Source organism: Ranitomeya imitator, chromosome 2 (assembly GCF_032444005.1).
Source record: "Ranitomeya imitator isolate aRanImi1 chromosome 2, aRanImi1.pri, whole genome shotgun sequence".
NCBI classification, from domain to species: domain Eukaryota; kingdom Metazoa; phylum Chordata; class Amphibia; order Anura; family Dendrobatidae; genus Ranitomeya; species Ranitomeya imitator.
The window spans coordinates 278,964,957-278,971,004 of NC_091283.1; the positions used below are offsets into that span (position 1 = coordinate 278,964,957).

The window sequence follows — 6,048 nt, forward strand, 5'->3', positions numbered from 1 at the left end:
GAAAAGCCGTAGAGGGCTGAAATTTCGTGACATCTCTGCAGTTTTCAGAATATATTGGCCAAATTTCAATAAAATATATATAAAGGTACAACTCTGCAGCCTGCTAACGTTGTAAAATTATGCAGCCTGATGAAGGTTAACTGGTCTTTGCAGTGACGAGGGGAATTGCCTATTTCTAGGAAGTCATCTAGGTACGGAACTATCAGAATATCTTGTGTTGTGAATTCCGCTCTTGGGCTCCCTCCGGTGGTTGTAAGTGGCACTATTGTGAGTTCTGCTCTTGGGCTCCCTCTTGTGGTTTCAAGTGGTATGGCTGCTCCTTGGATTTAGCTGTCAGCAGCTGCTTCAACTGATTGTCTTTTCTGCTCTGCTATTTATGTCTGGCTCTTTCCTTCAGCCAGTGCCACTTGTAAATGGTTTCTGGTTGGATTCACATCTCTTTGGATTTCCCTGTTATCCTGACCAGCTCAGCAAAGCTAAGTTCTTGCTTGCTCTTTTCTGTCCACAGATTGTGGACTTATCCGTTCTGTGCTTTCTATGTTTGTCCAGCTTATCAGTATGAATTAATTCCGTCTTGCTGGAAGCTCTGGGAAGCAGAGTTACCCTCCACACCTTTAGTCAGGTGTGGAGATTTTTTGTAAACTCTGCGTGGATTTTTGTAGTGTTTTATACTGACCGCACAGTATTCCATCCTGTCCTATCTATTTAGCTAGACTGGCCTCCTGTGCTCATCCTGGTTTCATTCTGTGTATGTCTTTTCCCTCTCCACTCACAGTCATTATTTGTGGGGGGCTAATCTATCCTTTAGGGATTTTCTCTGAGGCAAGATAGTTTTCCTGCTTCTATCTTTAGGGGTAGTTAGCTCTTAGGCTGTGTCGAGGTGCATAGGGAGAGTTAGGAGCATCCCATGGCTACTTCTAGTGTTGTGTTGAGCTTAGGGACTGCGGTCAGTACAGATACCACTTCCTTCAGAGCTCGTTCCATGTTGCTCCTAAACCACCGCATCATAACAATCTTGCTCCCTTAAGTACGTCACTACCTTGGTAAACACTCTTGGGGCGATAGCCAGACCGAATGGAAGAGCTCTAAACTGGTAATGTTTTATTCCCCCCATTGCCATTGTAACTGCTACCCTAAGGAATCTGCAATAGTCGTTGTGGATGGGGACATGATAGTATGAGTCCTTTAAGTCTAACACAGTCATGAAATAGGATGGAAATAGCATTTTTACTGATGACTTTATTGTTTCCATCTTGAAGGACTGTACTTCCAGACATTTGTTCAAGTTTCTCAAATTTACAATTGTCCTAAATGTCCCATCTGGTTTTCTCCTTAAAGGGAACCTGTCACCCCGAAAATCGCGGGTGAGGTAAGCCCACCGGCATCAGGGGCTTATCTACAGCATTCTGTAATGCTGTAGATAAGCCCCCGATGTTACCTGAAAAAGGAGAAAAAGACGTTATATTATACTCACCCAGGGGCGGTCCCGCTGCTGGTCAGGTCGGATGGGCGACTCCGGTCCACTGCGGCGCCTCCCATCTTCATTACAAGACGTCCTCTTCTGATCTTCAGCCACGGCTCCGGCGCAGGCGTACTTTGCTCTGCCCTGTTGAGGGCATAGCAGGTGTACAAACCAAAGGACAGTACGTTCTCTCGGGAATGGTCTCGAGTCGCATCGAGGAGCTTCTCCCAGGCCCATTCATTCCTAAAGAAGGGTTGATCCTACTCCCTTCCTTCTGGGATCACACCCACCGTTTACCAGCGATGTTGCCCCTCCATTTTGAGGAACGTGACAACTGATTCCAGCAGTTAGCTATTACAGCTTTCAAGGCAAATGTTCCACCTCTACAGCCCACTGGTTGAATGAGATGTGATGAAAGGTCCTAAAGTCTTCTATGAACTCCCATCTCCGCTGCCAGTTGTACGCAGTGACCTCACCCGAGATGCCAACTGTCAGTACTTTGTGGAGTTTCACATGGTTCCATCATCTTTGTTGTCCACTAAAAGTTACACTGTATGGATGACTAATTGAATCCAGAAAAAGTTTTGCACACTTTTTTGGAGGGTTATATAACAACAATATGTACCACAAAGCACGTAATACACTATGAATCACAATATATATATATAAAACATTTTCTCACAAAAGAAAAAAATCAACTACCACAGATATATACTGAGCTACTCACTGCTTACAGACTGTATTCAGCCACGCCCCCTTCTCCTGCAACTCTCTCTTCCTCCCTAGACTAAATGCAGATTGTATCTGATACATACTGCAAGGCACAAGATTAGAATGGCTGTTAAGGTACCGTCACATTAAGCGACGCTGCAGCGATATAGACAACGATGCCGATCGCTGCAGCGTCGCTGTTTAGTCGTTGTGTGGTCGCTGGAGAGCTGTCACACAGACAACTCTCCAGTGACCAACGATGCCGAAGTCCCCAGGTAACCAGGGTAAACATCGGGTTACTAAGCGCAGGGCCGCGCTTAGTAACCCGATATTTACCCTGGTTACAAGTGAACACATCGCATCACATAAAGTTCTGGCCTTCTAGCTCCGACCAGCGATGTCACAGCAGGATCCTGATCGCTGCTGCGTGTCAAACACAACGATATCGCTATCCAGGACGCTGCAACGTTACGGATCGCTATCGTTCTAAAGTTGCTCAGTGTGGAGGTACCTTTAGTATGATGGTTCAGCTTCAGCACGAGTATCTACACTACAGGACTGATTTGTTGTACTATGCACAAACGTGTGGCCAAGCACTCTCTCACTCCAATAACAACTGTCACAGAGCTGTGCAATGGCGTCAGTGTGCCGAGCCTGACGCTGCCTACCTTTTATAATAACCCCTGATGATGTCATACAGTCAGGAATGAGGGTAATGCCACTCCCAAGATGGCTACAACATTACAGTGACCCGCAGGCAATCCCCGCATGCTTTTTGGCTGTGTAACAGGCACTATACATGCGGGGTGGGGATTAGAGGGTGAAATCGAGCAACGGCTAATGCTCACCGAGTAATGAGCACATCCGGGCACCCAGATAATCAAGTGATATCCGAGTATGACAGAGCACATTCGCTCATACCTAATCGGGATTCTAGGAAGCCAACAGCATCATTACCCTCCGCTTTCTATTAGAGGACCATAATATTTTTCTTCAACTGATTTCCTAACTGTCAGCACGTTCTATGCACATTGTTATTTGGCTTTGTAGTTTACAGATTTGGGCAGGTAACGGTCAGAATCTTCTAATCCCAGGGGGGAGGGGTAACCTCTAGGTTGCAAGTTCAAAAGAAAAGGGTTTTCACAAAATCATTTGAACATTTTCGGATGGAGAAGAATGTTCTATTCTAGAGGCAAAATGGTGATCACACAATCGTGATACGGCCGAACTACACGACTGATAAAGTAGCCACAGCCGGTGACTGAGAATAATCTGTGACTTCTCTGCATTTAGTGGTCACTACTCACCTGGGTAGTCATATGTAGGAATCTCCTCTTTACACCACTCATCACCCCTCATATATGTCTCTGTAGTATTAATATGGGTCAGATCTTCACCCTGAAACAAATATTGTAAACGTCACAGACAGATGGAGAAGTCACTAGTGATGAGCAAGTAGGCTAGTTTCTCAAGTTATCTGAGTATGCTCGAGTCTCAACCAAGCATTGCCGGTGCACGGATGCGATGCTAGGAACCCTGCCCCGCATGTTGCGTGAAAGAAAGATGCAGGGATTACCTGCCATACACTGTTAAACTGTAGCCATGTTTATTGGCTGTATTACAGCCATGAAACCTGCGGGGCAGGGATCCGAGCTTCGCATTCAAGCACCTACAATATTTGGTTGAGACTCGAGCATGCTCGGATAACTCAAGTAACGAGCACACTCGCTCATCACTAGAAGTCACATCTATGATCAGCTCTAATCCTGCCATCTCCACCGTTCTCATTACACAAGTATAAAACATATAATACTGGAGGATAAAACAACACTGAGCACAAGACCTTCACAGCCGTCTACACATAATAGGGGAGATCTCATGACACCTTCTCTCCATCTACCTGATGATCCTGAGGAACAATGAGATCTTCTTGTTTACAGTCCTGTGGAAGAAGAGGACGGGGACATCTCTCTGGTGTTGTCCTCTTACTGGATAGATCTGGAGGAAACACAAACAGGGACTGAGTTCATTCTTTACATACAGATAATTATAGGCCGTGTGTATTTAGTCCTGTCTATTACCTGGTAATGTGAGGGGCTGGGGAACCTCCATCATGACATCCTTGTACAGATCTTTATGTCCTTCTAAATACTCCCACTCCTCCATGGATAAATAGACGGAGACATCCTGACACCTTATAGGAACCTGACACATACAATGATACCATCATCCCCCCGATTCCTTCATAGCGTTACTGTATAATGTCCCAGCATTCCCAGCAGTGTCACCTCTCCAGTCAGCAGCTCAATCATCTTGTAGGTGAGTTCTAGAATCTTCTGGTCATTGATGTCCTCATGTATCAGGTGAGGTGGAGGCCCCGTGATTGGGCTCAGGGGTCTTCCCCATCCCTCATACACAGGGTCCTGACAGTGCTCACTAGAGGTCTTCTTCACTACAGTGTAATCCTGGTTATAGAGAGACACATGAATAAATCTCACTACAGACATTTCCAGAGTCCTCACCTCTCCAGTTCTGTCCATCTGTTATTCCCATAGATAAGAATGATATAATGTGACGTCATCACAATCTCTCACCTCTCCAGTAAGACGGAAGAGGATCTCTAGGGTGAGGTGTAATATCCTCTCCGCCATATTGTCTCTGTCGATATCCATCCTTGATGATTAATTCAGAAAAAACTATCTTAATATACAAGATGTCCACTGAGAGGATCTGATATTATAGGGAAATGAATAGGAAGAAAATGAGCCAAAGTCACATCATAAAGAAAGACATCAGGGGCAAGCATACCAGGAGATAGAACGTGTAGAAGTTGTATTCTCTAGTCTTGTATGGACGGGAACACAAGTTGAATTGCTGACTAAGACATGTCCTCCATGCTCCCAATCATTGGGTAAGTTGGCCATTGCATCAGCAACTTACTATTGGCTGTAAGAATCATAAGTTTGTTGGGACTGACCAGGATGTGCTGCAAAAGACTGGAGAAGATGGAGGTCTGCAGTATATAACATAACCCATGCAGTATATAGCACAGTGGGCACCATATTCCTGTTAAAACAACAATTAAAATAAAAAAATATTTATATACTCACCTTCCGTCGGCACACGGATTCAGCCAAGGCCTTTACGGATGCTCCTCGCGACACTCCGTTCCCATTAATGCCTAGTGGCAATAACCCGTGATCATGTAGCGGTCTCGCGAGACCGTCACGTGATCTCGGGGCATTGACGCAATGCATTCTTGGGACCGGAGCGCGAGGAGCGGGAAAGGCTTCAGCAGACTTCGGAAGGTGAGAATATAATTTTTTTTTTAATTATTTTTAACATATCTTTTTACTATTGATGCTGCATATTATAGAGAATGGAGCCTCCAGCACCGACCTCCACCAGCAGAACCCTCCACATAGAGAATAATGGAGCCTCCAGCACCGACCTCCACCCGCAGAGCCGCACTCCACATAGAGAATAATGGAGCCTCCAGCACCGACCTCCACCCGCAGAGCCGCACTCCACATAGAGAATAATGGAGCCTCCAGCACCGACCTCCACCTGCAGAGCCGCACTCCACATAGAGGATAATGGAGCCTCCAGCACCGTCCTACACCCGCAGAGCCGCACTCCACATAGAGAATAATGGAGCCTCCAGCACCGACCTCCACCCGCACTCCACATAGAGAATAATGGAGCCTCCAGCACCGACCTCCACCCGCACTCCACATAGAGAATAATGGAGCCTCCAGCACCGACCTCCACCCGCACTCCACATAGAGAATAATGGGGCCTCCAGCACCGACCTCCACCCGCAGAGCCGCACTCCACATAAAGAATAATGGAGCCTCCAGCACCGACCTCCACCC

The 6,048-nt window shown here is 46.3% G+C and overlaps 1 pseudogene; it reads right to left on the reverse strand.

Annotated features, from left to right (window-relative positions):
* Positions 1 to 5,787, reverse strand: part of LOC138667862 (zinc finger protein 84-like) — a 91,281-nt pseudogene extending 85,494 nt beyond the window's left edge.
* Between the last annotated feature and the right edge of the window lie 261 nt (positions 5,788 to 6,048).